Below are 14,221 nucleotides of genomic sequence, written 5' to 3' on the forward strand. Positions count from 1 at the left end.
TAGATGCTAAAGATTATTGTTTTGTGTATTTTATTGAAAGCGTGTGATCATATCAGTGTATTCTTTGTATTTTGAAATGTAGATAAAATAGACAATGGATTTTAATCAAATACACAAATAACACTGGATTTAAAGATTGATGGAAAGTACTCCAACACAATAGTAGTGATGTACTTTCAGCAATGGATAATAAGTTATTTTTACTTTTGTATTTATATTTTCTATGAATTTGAAAAGGCTACATGAAGACCAGCAAAGTAATGTATTAAAAAAAAAATTCTGGCACCTATGAATCATGGATATCTGTGGCTGTAGCTCAATTCAAAATTAAAATTTTAAATATTTTGCTCTGATGATGCATACATTAAAACTCATTGAAAGCCATTCAATAAAATGGATTTTCACTGTGGAAAACCTAAGGTTTTTGGTAGAAATACGGAAAAGAAACATTACACACACACACGCACACACACACACACGTGCACACACGCACACACGCACACACGCACACACACAGTGATTTCCATATTAAGACGATGCTGTTGTCAAATAGATGTACTGACTCACTTGCAATTTAAGTGTTTGTTTCCTTGTCTTGCTCTGTAACCCACTGAATTCCCATGTATCATTACCTTAGTACAGTTCTTCATACACAGTCATATGTCCATCACTGTAAGCATGGACAATGGCAGAATCCAGAATCCTATTGTCAAGATAGAGTAAACAGTCTCATCGGGAGTCCATCTTTGTCTGGAAGTAGAGATACATATTGTATTGTATGCTGACATCTGGATATGATAGTCTCCATTTCAGAGTTACTGTAATCCTCTTTAAATGAAAAGCTACAAAACAAAATCAACAACAGGAAGAAAAAAAAAGAATTTAACAACTCCATGAAGTTACATAAAATGCTACTGAATGACTAATGTGTCACTGAAGAAATGGAAAAAAAAATCAAGAACCTTCTTGAAGCAAATGATGCTACTGTATGATTCATGAGTCATTGAATAATTTAATGAGAAGAAAGTGTTTTGAGGAGATGAAACTAACAAAAAATCAAAATCCATGTGATATAATTTCCAGTGATCTTTGTTGGTGAGATATGTCTCCTGTAAGCAACAAGTAAATGGGAACTGCAGCCAAATAAGAGCGACCCCCAAAAGAACCCCACCTGGCCCACCCCCAGCCGCAGTTCCTGTATAAGCTGACCTGGTCTGCCTATATTACATTAGGCTCTTGTACATATCGATAGAAGTTGAAGTCTAGCTTCAACCGACCCAGTTATCCAGCCTATATTAATGCCAGCCAATGTCACCACTCGTATATCCAGGCCAGCCCCCACCATGGCTCTCATGCTTACCTGTGGGAATTTCATCCCATTAGAGCAGAGCACACAATCTTCCTACTAGGCTCATTTCCAGCCCTGGATCTTGCACTTTCCAGGAGGTTCTATAGTCTAGCCTGACAGGACTAGTTCCCATTTCTAGAACATCCCAGCTGATGCTGCAGCATAGCCCAAGCAGCTTTTAGTTACTCTGCCTCATGCATGCATCAATGGATATAGTCACTTGCCTCAATCTGGCTCTTCTCCAACTCAGCTTGCATGTAGGTCAACAGGCTTTTTAGCCTTGTCCTGCATGGTCTGCCCCCGATCGCAGGTCTCACGTCCAACAGTGCAAGCAGTGACCCAGCAGGGGAGTCCTCACAGCTCTATCAAGGCTAACAGGCTCTTATGTGTGTTCTTGGGAGCTAAGGCCCAGATTGGAATGGCCTGCCCAACAGCAGCATTTGCCAGCAGCTGCTGCAGCCTGGCTCAGCTCAGCCTGCCTCCAGTTCCAGTTATTGCTGGTAGGTGCTACAGCCTAAACCAGCCCGGCCAGCCCCAAGCCCCAGCCCTAATGTGAAGTGGCTGGTGTTGTAGTCCAACCTGCCCTGTCCTGCATCCCATGATGTTTCCCACATCTGCCTGTGGGTGCTAAGAACTGGCCCATCCTAGCCTGCCCGTAGACCTGAATCACACTGATATTGGCGGGTAATTTTCATCTGGCCTGTTCATACTGCTCCCCACCTTGTTTCTTGCCATCATCTGCAAGGGCTGTGTTCTGGGAGAGGGGTTCCTCAAGCTCCTATATTAGACCACCTCCAAGTCACAGATCTCACACACACTGGTTTGTTCTTGGCCAAGTCTGACTTGGCTCACTTCTGATCCCATCAGATACAGTGGCCTTGCCTGATTGGTCCACACCAAGCTCATTACCCTGCCTGGTTCACCCTGAGACCCAGCTCTCGCATGGTTTAGCAGGTGTAGAGACATAGCAAAGCCTGTCCTATACCCACTCTGGCTCTTGAGAGTACCAATGAGGTGCTGTAACCTAGCCTAGTCTGCCACACCCCAGACATAGTCCACACCCATGCCAAGGCATACTGCAGCCATGTTCAGCTCAATTTGCTGCCCAATCCTGGGTTTCCTGCTTACCTGTTGAAATAACAGACCAGCTGAAGAATCCTTTTAGCTCCCTAACCAGGCTCACTCCTAGCCACAGATCTTGACCCAGTTGTTCTGACTGAGTCAGACATTGTCCATCACCCTGCTTGGCAATTGGTATCAGATACTACAGCCTGACCTGGCCTGGCCTAGGCCCAGTTCCAAGGCTTGCTGGTGGATGCTACAGTCCAGCCCTATGCATTTTCATAAAAGCAATAATTTGGCTTAGTCAATATCACTACAACAACCGCCCCCCGCCACACACACACACACACACACACACACACACCAAAGCCAACTCGTATACCTTTTGACAGATAAAGTAGCCCTGCCTGGCCGGATTAACACCCAGCCCTGACTCACACGTTTACCATGGGGAGCAACAGCCCACAATAGCAGTTCCCTAACATCCTTCACCAGGCCCACTTCCAGACTCAGAACTCACAGGGTTAGGTCCTTACCTTGCAATTTACTCCCTAGTCTTGGCCTTTATATGTGCTGGTGGTTGTTGTCATCTGGCCCACCTGCAACCCAAGCCTTGGGTTCTGTTGGAGTTACTACAATCTGGATCAACCTGGCCTGTTCCTAACCCCCGTATCCATGAGCATTAGTGAGTTCCATGGTCATGTCTAGATCAGCCCAATCCCCCAACCCTCGAATAAACCAACCGGTATAGCAATCCTACAGGGATCCCCTTCAGAATCTGCTCTCAGACCCTATTCTCTTATATACTGGTTAGTGTCATGGTCTGGCCTAACATGACCCACATCATGCACCAACATTCACTGGGGAGGGTTGGGGGCAGTATGGTGGTCATGCCCTGCCAGGCAGATACCCCATCCACGGCTTTCACATGCACTGGGTATGTGGTGGTTGGTATCAACAATCCCAGCTCAGGTCTCCCACATAGGCAGGTGCATTGATTTGGCCCCAACCTGTCCTCTAGTTTCCCTCCTCCAAAACACCCAGTTCCAGCTCCCTTATTTACCTGCAAGTGCAATAGCCCAGTTGGTAGAAGCCCACCGGAAGTCATTCCTCACCAGTCATTTTCCCCTTAATAGTGTTCCCTGCATCACATTTCCAGACCCAATTCCCTGAGCAAGCCACAGACCCTGTGCCCCATGCCCACTAGCATTAAGATCCCCCCGCCAGGTCCTGCAGAGCTGTGCTGTGCCAATCTGGGGCAATGCCTGCTTACCCAGGGCCCAAGCACATTCTGAATGGGATCCCAGATCCCATCTGCTGGTGTGCTGGGAACTGCCACAAGCATATCTTAAAAAAAAATAAGCAACTATTGCTGGCACAATGGTATACTTAATGCAAATTTGGCATTAAATAGGCCCAGAATGCCCACCAGTTTCTAGCTGCTTTTCTGACAGCAATGTAACCTTTGCCTAGGTACAATGCAACCTAGGCCATTGCCTATAGCTGGGGTACATAGGTATTTATTTTATTAACAATTTAAGTTAATAATGTATTTATTTCAGACACACTTTTGTCCAGTTCTACTATTTCCAAAAATTTATATTGACAGAATGTATGTAGCTAGTCTACTCTTAATAAGAAAAATCTAATTATTACCGTAGAATTGATGTGCTTTTCCCTGCCTCATTCATAACATTGCCATTTTAATTTTATAAAACTGTATGTCATTATTATAAAGCTACTATTTTAGAAACAGATAATTTTGTTTTTGCTACACTGACATCTGTTATCAGATTTCACATATATTAACATATATTCAACATTCTAGCTTTACTGTACTACATGATTCTAACATAAATCAATTTCCATATTTCCCAAGTACCTTCTTTTTCTATAGAATTTCTCCAGTTTCAGGTTTTCAATGAAATCAAATATTTGCTTCTTGACATCTTATTTGTTTTGGATTTGGATTAACTTTTGGTCTTAATTTCAATGGTATATTAATACATTGCTATGGCCACTATCATGTGAAAGAAATCAGAATTAACATTTGTTAACGGTCTTTTCAATTTGCATTGCACAACATCATACATACAATGCAAGCAAAGGTAATAATTTCAGATCATTTTGTATATTTTGTATGAATTACAACTGAAGTTTTCATTGCATTTTACAAATACTGTGATATATTACTGCCTTCATGCAAGATGTGTGAACATGTAAACAAGGTTTATGAACAGATAAATCAAGAAATACAATATGGCTAGCATGATGGAGCACATTTTAAATTCTAGGCAAATTTCATTCCTTTCTTCTATCCTTACAGTATGTCTTTATTGGCATAAATTGCTTCCTATTCTTTGCTCTTTCTTAAATTTTCCTTAATAAATGTTTTCATTGTGAAAATATTGATTCATTTTACCTTTTTTAATAACTTCCCTAAATGTTTTTTTTCTCTTTGCATTCCCTGTATTCATTTTTTTAAAATTCAACACAAATATTCTTGACATTCATGCATACTGACTGCTCTAGTGATTAGTTCTCACTGCTGTATGGTATTACAATATATAAATATTTGACCGTGCATTTGTACCTTCCATTAAAGCTATTTGAGTTGTTTCTAATTTTTGCAATTCCAAATCACAGAATGTGTGATATGCAGCCATGTAGTATTTGGAGATCTCATAATTAGGTGTAAAAAGTGTATGCTGAAAATAACTAAGAATTGCATTAATCTTCTCTCCAGCTGTAGGTAGCTGCCTACCTTGCGTTGTACCTAGGCAAGTGTTAACACTGTTGAGAGAAGAGCAGCAAGTAGCTGCAGGGCATTCTGTGTCTGGTTAATGCCAAATATCTGAAACTGTATAAGTATGTGAGCATAATTGCTTCTTTTTTATTTAAGCTTGTGGGGTCTGGCAAGATATCTCAATGGTTAAAGCATCACCTTGCAGGTAGTAGTTTCTCATGTGAACACCGGTTCACGTCCCAGTTGCTCCACTCCTCATCCAGCTCCCTGCTTATGGCAAATCTTGGGACCATGCACCCTTGTGGGAGACTTGGGGGTTGATCCTGGCTCCAAGTTTTTGAGTGACTCAGCTCCAGGAATTGTGGCCATTTTGGGAGTGAAACAGCAGAGGGAGGCTCTTTCTTTCTGCTTCTTCTTCCCTCTGTAATTCTGATCTCCCTTTCCAATAAATGTTATTAATCTAATAAATAAATAAGATAAGCAGGGAAGGTTAGAAACGCTAGGCCAGGGCATACCACTCTGCCCCTACAAGGTACAGGCATTGAGGTTTGCCCAGGGACATGTCTGAGCACGTTTGACAAGGAAGGCATGGTTTCTAGAGTCTTCCATAGACTAGATCACTGTACTTGTGGGTATGCAAGAGAGTTGTGATGAAGTGATTTGGATATGAAAGAATCACATCTGGGGGAGATTTTGTAGGACCTCGCTTGTCTCTGTGGGACTGCAACATGTGCCAGTTTACACAGAAAGCTGGGGATGTGACAGCCTGAGACAGGCCCTGACAGGAACCCCCCTATCCCTTCTGGGTCTGAGGCTGGGAGAAGGCCACGTGGGGCCAGGCTGCAGCACTCACTGCTACATGAAGGGCTGGGTCAGAGTTGACCATGCCAGGCAGGGCTTCTGCTCACTCTATCACATGTGAATTCCAGGCTAGGAGCAGGCCTGGTAGGGAAATTGGGGAACACCCTCTCTAGCTAGCAGCTCCCACTGAGGAGCACGGGAGTAGGGCTAGAGGTAGGCGAGGCCATGCCCAGCTGCAGCGCTCTTCAGTGTTTCTGTGGGGCATGTATCAGGCCATCCTAAGTGGGGCCAGGCCTTAGCACCTGCTGACATGCACAAGAGCTGGGACTGGGTGTGGACGAGCCCAGCTGGGCTGAGCTGCAATATCTGCCAGGAAGAGCTAAAACTGAGGTTGGGCCAGGCCAGACTAGGTAGAAGCACCCATCAACATGTGCAAGGTCAAAAGCTTAAAATGGGCCTGGTACAGGAACTCCAGAGACAATTCTACAGGACTACTGCTCGCACAGGTGAAAATGAAGACACAGGTGGTGTGCAGATCAGGCTGAGCAAGGCTGAAGAGTCCATGAGCAAGTGTGTATTGCCTGGGTCTGGGGGTGGGGCAAACTGGACTGCGATCTAGCACCCACTGGTGCTAGTGAGAGCAGAATGGGTGTGGGACAGGCCAGACTGTGCCATATCACAGACCAGATCACACAAAAGCTAGGTCTGGGTGTGTGCCAGATTGGGTTAGACTCAGAATAGGTGCAAGCCAGTAAAGCTAGACCATACTCCCCACCTGCAACAGGCCTGGGAGCTGGCCACATCAGTCTGGGCAGAACACCCTACAGTACTTGTGAGATCCAACGGTGGCAACATACCTGTTACAGGAACTTGGGGAACTCTCCTGTTAGGCACAGCTTCTGCTGCTAAGTATGACACCTGGGTGTGGGAGTAGGTTAGACCAGGCTGGGCTGCAGCACCTGTTAGCATGTATGTGAGCTGCATATGTGGTCAGTCTGACAGGGTCAGTCCACAAATGATAGGACGCAACCCAAGCCAGGCTGGACAACAGTACCTGCCAATTCATGAGGACTAGTAGTGGGCCAAGCTGTGCTAACCTGAGGCAATCACCAATGAGACCTGGAACTGGAGTGGGCTGGGCTGAGTCAGGCTGTGACACCTGACGAGCAACCAGCACTGGGGGCAGGCAGTCTTATACTTCGCTGCACCACTTGTTGGCACACATAAACCCACACCTGAAGCAGCCATGGTAGGGAAACTTTGGATACTTCTCTTGCTGGGCTATTGTTTCTACTAGTGAGCATGAGAACTGGGCCTGGGGGTGAGCCAGTCTGGGGATAGACCATACTGTGTTAGGCTGGTGGACACGAGAGCCAGAGTATGTATAGGCCAGCCAAGCTAAGCTGCAGCACCAGCTGGCAATTGTGGGATTGTGTATAAATTATGTCAGGCTGTACTGTAGTATCCTTAGCTGGCTCATGATTCAGAATTATGAACATCCCTGTCAGGGGGACTGCGGGCACTACCCTGCTAGACTGTCAATTTTGCTGGTGAGACAAGAACCAGGACTGTGGACATGCCATGCTGGGCAAGTCAGCAGCATGAGTCAGTATGAGTGGGGGGCTAGTTTGTGGGGCAAATGTGGCCTCGTTAAGCTGTATCACCTCTGAATGTGCAAAATTGTTGGATGGGATATTGGTTGAGCCAAGCTAAGCCATGGCAAAGTTTGGCATATGCGAAAATTGGAGCTAGGAAAAGGCCTGTTGGAGGTTTTTTGGAGTTGCCCCAACCAGGCCACGAGACCTGCCAGTATGCATGATTTTGGGTTTGTGTTGGTTGCTGGGCTAGGCACATTACCTACTGGTTAATGTGAAATATGGTACTGAGGAGGAACTAACCAAGCTGCATCCACTAGTATGTGCATTGGCTGGTGCAAGTGACAATTCACATTATACCCTGAACTGGCTGGCATGCATATTGTGAAATCAGAAGTCACTCCAGGCAGTTTCTTTGGGGGACTGCTCGACTAGACCTCTGAATTCAGACCCTGACCATAGGGGAAATCACAGGATGTGTAGTTTAACTTTGCAATGCATGTATGATACCTCTGCCGTGGACAGCATGTTCAGACGCAGATGGGGAATGCAACAGCTAGCTTATGCAGGCCAGCAGGTAAGGTCAACTGCCTCATTAGAAGATGGAAAGCAGAACGGGTTGAGCAATTCTCCTGGCCAAGACATGCAGCATGTTCCTGGGCCTGGGGATGAACTAAGGTAGACCTTGGAAAGGTTTTCTCAGCTCTGGAGCAATGAAACCTGCAGCTTCTTGGGATTATCAAGACCATCCATGCAACAATTTCTGTCAAAGGACTGTCCCCTATGCCCTGGTGCTGATATAGTTTGACAGCAATGAGTGGCCCTCTCTTTTCCCCCCATATATCCCAGGTAAACACAAGAGAAAAAGACTGAACTATCCCACATGCCTTTCTCCATAACTTATTCTTCCCACCTTAATCAAAAGTCTACATGGGCATTCATATCTCTCAACTATGTAAACAGTATTAAAATAAAATTTAAAAAGAAAAGAATTGCATTAGTCTTACTATTTACCTTTTATTCTGCTGTGATTCTGCACACAGGGCAGTCTGAATTCACCCATTTGCTATGTTTTTTTTCAAGCTTCTAAAATGACATTATCTTCTTTGTTTACTCAATTAAATAATTTGAGCAACTGAAATCTCTGTTATATCATACTGATAATATAATTGCATATGGAGAATCTGTTTTTAAAGCTGTTAATTTTATCTGAAAAACAGAGAGACTGAGTGAGACAGAGACTTTCCTTCCGGACACTCACCCAGATCTCCCCATGTTGGTAAGAATCAAGTACATAGGTCATCATGTGATGGCTTTCTGGGAATTATAATATAAATTGGAAATGGAGTAGCTGTGATTAAAATGAGCAGTCGCACAAGAGATGCTGGGCTTGCAACTGATTTGCTCTCTCCGTGAACAACTGGTTTGTTGTCCTCAGTGTCTGACTGCTTTGTATATGAGTGAAACTGATAGCTTGAAATTTGATTATTGCTTAAAACTATTGCCTATAACATGAAGGAATGCTGGTCTTCCTGCTTTCTAGTTGTTGAACATATGTATGCAGAGGAGGAATACGCCTGTGTTTCTAAACTAAGCAAAATGTATGCTATGGAAAGGAAAAAAAAATACAAGAAGGAAGGAAACAAAGAGGAAGGAGAAAATTATTACATGCTAAAAATGTTGTAGATAAAATACATAAAATCTGTTCTATTTGTGTAAAAATAGAGAAATGAATAAATGATGCAAAAGTAACTCAATATTCTATCCAGTTTTTAAAATTGGGATCATATTGGTAGCTTGAAATAACTCAAGGCAAAAAAACAAATTGTGTTATGAAAACCAGCAAATGCTATAAATCAGATCCATCCAACTCACAGACATCTGTTCAATATTTACAAACACAACATTTCATTTTTGCTACAGGGAAGAAAATGAAATAAAGAGTCACACTATTTAAATTCTAATTCCAAAGGTAACGGTGTATTTCATGTTCGAATATTATCTATAGCTCTCTTATTATTTGTGAAAGATGAACAAAGTATATTTTGTTTAAAGGGTGATGATGCTTAGACATAGAACTTTCAGTAGTCCCATTGACTGATCTCTAACAAAATTTGTCCATCAAAATACTGATTTTCTACACCTTCACAACTGAGTTATAAGTGAAGTTTAGACAGCCAATTACCACTGTTTCTTTGTTTTTCCCTTACACTTATACCAAACTGGTAGCTTCCTTCATGAATCCAAAAATACATGTTTTCTTCTTGGGAGCGTGAACATCAAACTCAAGTTTGAGAGCCTGAAAAGTTACAGTCTTCCAAAAATCACAGAGCCATTGGCTTGCATTGTGGAAACACAGTTATTCCATAGAGGTTAGATTTCCATTTGTGCTTTTTTTTTAAGAAAAATATTTACATGACTAAATTTTTGACTAGTCTTTTAAATTCACAAAATATAACCAGAATTACAAGTTTTGCTTTCTTTTATGTGGTCATTAATTATAGTTATCTCTTTTCTCATATTTTATTTGACTTAAAATATTTTTCAGAGGCAACCATTAATTAACTGTTAAAGAAACAATTTTTGATGCCAACGAAAGCCCTCTATAACCTTCCTGACTGAATTAATTCACTGTTTATTTCCAAAGGAGGATGTAACTATCAAATGCAGTAGTCCAAAAAACTTAGAATTGAAATGCTATTCCACTGAGAATATTCTTCAATGATACAAAATATTATCCACTTTTTACGTGACTGGATGAGACTATTTCCAGGTAATGAAGTCAACTAATATTAATACATTTATTAATTCACCTGAATCATTATAATATGTACTCTTGTGCAATACTGTGCGAAGTATAAAATCAGTAGGAAATGTTCTCTTTTTCTAAGTAGCTCACACCTAATACATCAAACATAACCTGGCTTCATTAAAAAGGATAGCTTCAAAGAAACATGCTCTGAGATGATGCAAGAGTGTGTTAAAAAATTAATGGAAGGTGGACATTTACAACTACATTGGTTAAAAAAAAAAAACACAACTACTGGCGCTGGATGAAAATCGCCCTTGCTTTGGCCATAGCCATGGGTGAGATTCAGTGCCTGGAGCCACCAGGAGCCTCAGCTCATCTCCCACTGCCTGTGTGGAAAGGTGAGACCCAGGCCCCGACAGCACAAAACAGAAAACAGGAAACGACAAGCAGGTGCAAAAAGAAAACCAAAGAGTCTTCCAGCCACCGCATGCCTGGATCAAGTAGCGTCTCATGCCTGGATCACACGCAGCTGCTACCATGCACGCTTCCGGAGCCAGTATTCGGTCTGCCGGAGCGCCGAAGACTACCCACAGAGCTCTGTGAATCGGGTACGACTGCTTCACTGCTCGCCTGGGGGCTTGAGCTGGGGGCAGGACTGCGAGGGAGTGGAGCTTGAACCTGGGGAAGTAGTCTTCCAACCACCACATGGGGGCTAGAAGGCCTCGGGACAAGTAGCGTCCCATGCCTGGATTGCACGTGGCCACTACCATGCGCGCATCAGAGCAGGTATTGGGTGGCCAGTGCGCCATTTGGCGGGAGGCTCTGTCTGCTGGCCGCCCGACCAGGGAGCTCTGGGATTTGGTTTCTATGATTGCTGCTTAGAAAGCTCCATGATGAACCCTCAGGGCTTTGGGTACATGAATCAACCCTAAGGATTCCCAATGATGTAAATCTCCCCCGATGGACCTCTACCTAATATGATCTCAACCCATGTGTTTTTAAAATTGTATAACCAAATATATTTTCAAAACGTTTTACTATTCAGAAATTGGGCGGGAAAGCAAAGAAACCTTCCATCTCCTGTGAACGTGTGAGGAAGCCGTGTAGTGTAACCTCTCAGGCACATAACAGGTAACTTGTAGACAATAAATTCAAGACAACATTAGACAATAGTAAACTACAAAGACATATAGGGGGAATCAAGAGCGACCCTGACAACCTATTAACAGGAGGTCATGTGCACAGAGCAGTGGGGGACCCCAGAGTGGAGCAGGGGGACAGGAGGAGGCTTGTATCCCAAGCCTGGAGTCTCCCGGATCCCCACCAAGGGCTATCAGTACCAGTACGGGCGGCAAGGACCACATCCCAACTGCCAAAGAGACCACGGGGGACTGGAATGCCTTCGGAGGCGAGAACTCAGAGGACATCCCCCCCTGCCTTTGGACCTACCACACGGGATGGAAGAAGCTGAATCCTTCACCATAGAATCCAAGGCCATCGGAACAACAACCAGGAAACCTGAGCGGTATTCAGAAACAGAACAGTAAACTCCCTTCAGGACTTGGGAGAGGAGCTATCTCTGGTTCTTAGCTCCAACTTCGGGTCCCCACCCTCTCCGCAATGACCATGAGGGACGATCCAGAGCCCCCCCCCCCCAACACACACACACACACACACACACACTCACAAATTGGAATGGATAGGCAGAGAACAACAAGGAAGGCTTGGTCAGCATGGACTCACACACGCCTTACTTGGTAGGACACGGGGATTAAGTACTCCTCACCAAGGTATGGAAGATTTCTCTGCGCACCCTTCCTAAAACTGTTTCGCACCTCAATTGTTGAAATGTCATTGAAATAGTCACAGGAATTTGTTAAGACCATGCATCCAATTTTGACAAATTGGTTGCTCAATACTTCGTCAATTTATCCCTTAATGTTATCGTTGCTGATGTTATGTTGGGGCTTTTAATTGACTGGGATACTACTCTGTTGGCTCTGTCTTCGTACTGGGGAGGGTCTCCCCAAGAAGCCGCTGAACTTGACCAGACAATGAGATGCTGGACTCTGTGCTTGGTGTATGCTTGCAATGAAGGAATCTCAACTAAACCTGAACTGTGGTTGTGCAACGGGGCGGGGGGGGAGGAACCCACCATGGGGGGAGAGTTGGGAGAGGGGTAAGGGGAATCCCAGTGCCTATATTAAACTGTGTCACATAATAAAATAAATTTAAAAAAATACAACTAAAAACACGCAAAAATATAATGGTAGTTTTGAGAATAGAGATTCCCAGCTTACTATGTCAGAGAGCCTAAGTATTGGATAAAGTAGAAGTGACTTTTTAATTCTACTCTTAAAAGATGAATAAAACTTTGGTTTGCTGTTAGATTGAATAAGACAGGGAGACATATAAGAGTAGGAATATAGGAGAATACAAATTACTAGTGTGAGAACAGCTGCTAATTTAGATAGTCTTCAGTGATGCAGGAAGATGATGCAATTATTAAAATGACAGACTAGGTTTTTCTCCTTTTTGATCTAGATGATAGTGTATTTTTTTCCATGTTTTTGAGGTTTTGTTTGTTTGTTTTTATTGGAAAGGAAGATTCACAGACGGAAGGAGATACAGAGTGAAAGACCTTCCATCCACGGGTTCACTCCCCAGATTACTGCAATGGCTGGAGCTTAGCTGATCTGAAACTGAGCATCAGGAGCTGTTTCCAGGTCTCCCAAGCAGGACTCGTGGTCCCAAGGCCTTGCCTATCCTCCAGTGATGCCCCAGACCATAAGCAGAAAGTTGTATGACATGCTGTGCAGCCAGGCACAAACTGGTGCAAATCAGGGATCCTGGTACCTGCAGTGTGAGGATTAGCCAATTGAACCATCATGCTGGTCTTCAACTGGTATATACTTACTTTTCAGTACCATTCATTGTACCTTATTTACAAACTTAACTTTTATTGGATATGTGTATAGTGCTTGTTTCATTTGTTTACCAGCTAATTTTTATTTTTGATTTAAAAAGATATTTCAGATGTATTTCCTATTTTACTGCCACATCTTAACATACAGGAAATTATACATAATCATTGTCTTCCAAAGTCCTAAAAGTTTAGAAGGTCTAACATGAAAGATGACAATAAAATCTGACAGATGCTAGTTATGAGTTATTGTACATGAAATCATGAATGAATCAAGAGCAGGCTGTGCTCATCATATTGAAATATAAATTTTTGAAGGAGTAAAATATTAAATAAAATTATAATAGCATTATTTCCCCATCTATTATTGAAACATTCTATAATTTTAGAGCTAAGGTAATCAGAGAATACATCGTCATTCACAAAAAATAATGATCACACTGGAGGATGCTGTTCTTTTTCATAATATGCTGCATGAGAACTCTTCGTAATGAATGATCTGTTCCACAGTTCCAACAGTGAGCATTCACTTCTTTCACCCTTGATGCAAGGACGGAGAAGCCACAGAGTCCAAAAAGGATATAGAATCCCATATTTTAAAAAGCTTATGTGGCTTCTGTTAAGAATTAAACATCACTTAAGTATTTTCATCATCATAAAATATTTTTATTAGAAAAGCTTATTGCTTAATAACCTGTGGTCATATTTACAAAAGCAATGACAGACTCTGCCACTGTGACTTCAATTTAATAGGCAATATAAAAATTATATTTTATCATATGAACACAAACAGAAAAGAGATCCAGATAAAATATATTTGAAATATCAGGAATATAAAAATAATATTGGTATTAGAAAACTGACCGTGGTTATCAAAAAATGTGAAGTTGATTCTTTCTCTGTGTTTCTTTTTCTTTTGTCATTATTTTCACATGATATGCAATGGAACCTCATGGAAAAGGGATTTAGCAATTTTATTTTGTCTCCCCAAATT

The 14,221-nt window shown here is 42.6% G+C and overlaps 1 non-coding gene across 1 annotated transcript; it reads left to right on the forward strand.

Annotated features, from left to right (window-relative positions):
- Positions 1–10,600: 10,600 nt before the first annotated feature.
- LOC121146303 lies at positions 10,601–10,725 on the forward strand. Its single transcript, XR_005882176.1, has one exon. It is a non-coding gene; the product is annotated as a small nucleolar RNA ACA64 (small nucleolar RNA).
- Positions 10,726–14,221: the final 3,496 nt, after the last annotated feature.

The sequence above is a fragment of the Ochotona curzoniae genome, unplaced genomic scaffold (assembly GCF_017591425.1).
Source record: "Ochotona curzoniae isolate NIBS_2020 unplaced genomic scaffold, NIBS_Ocur_1.0 scaffold_3890, whole genome shotgun sequence".
Taxonomy (NCBI): Eukaryota; Metazoa; Chordata; class Mammalia; order Lagomorpha; family Ochotonidae; genus Ochotona; species Ochotona curzoniae.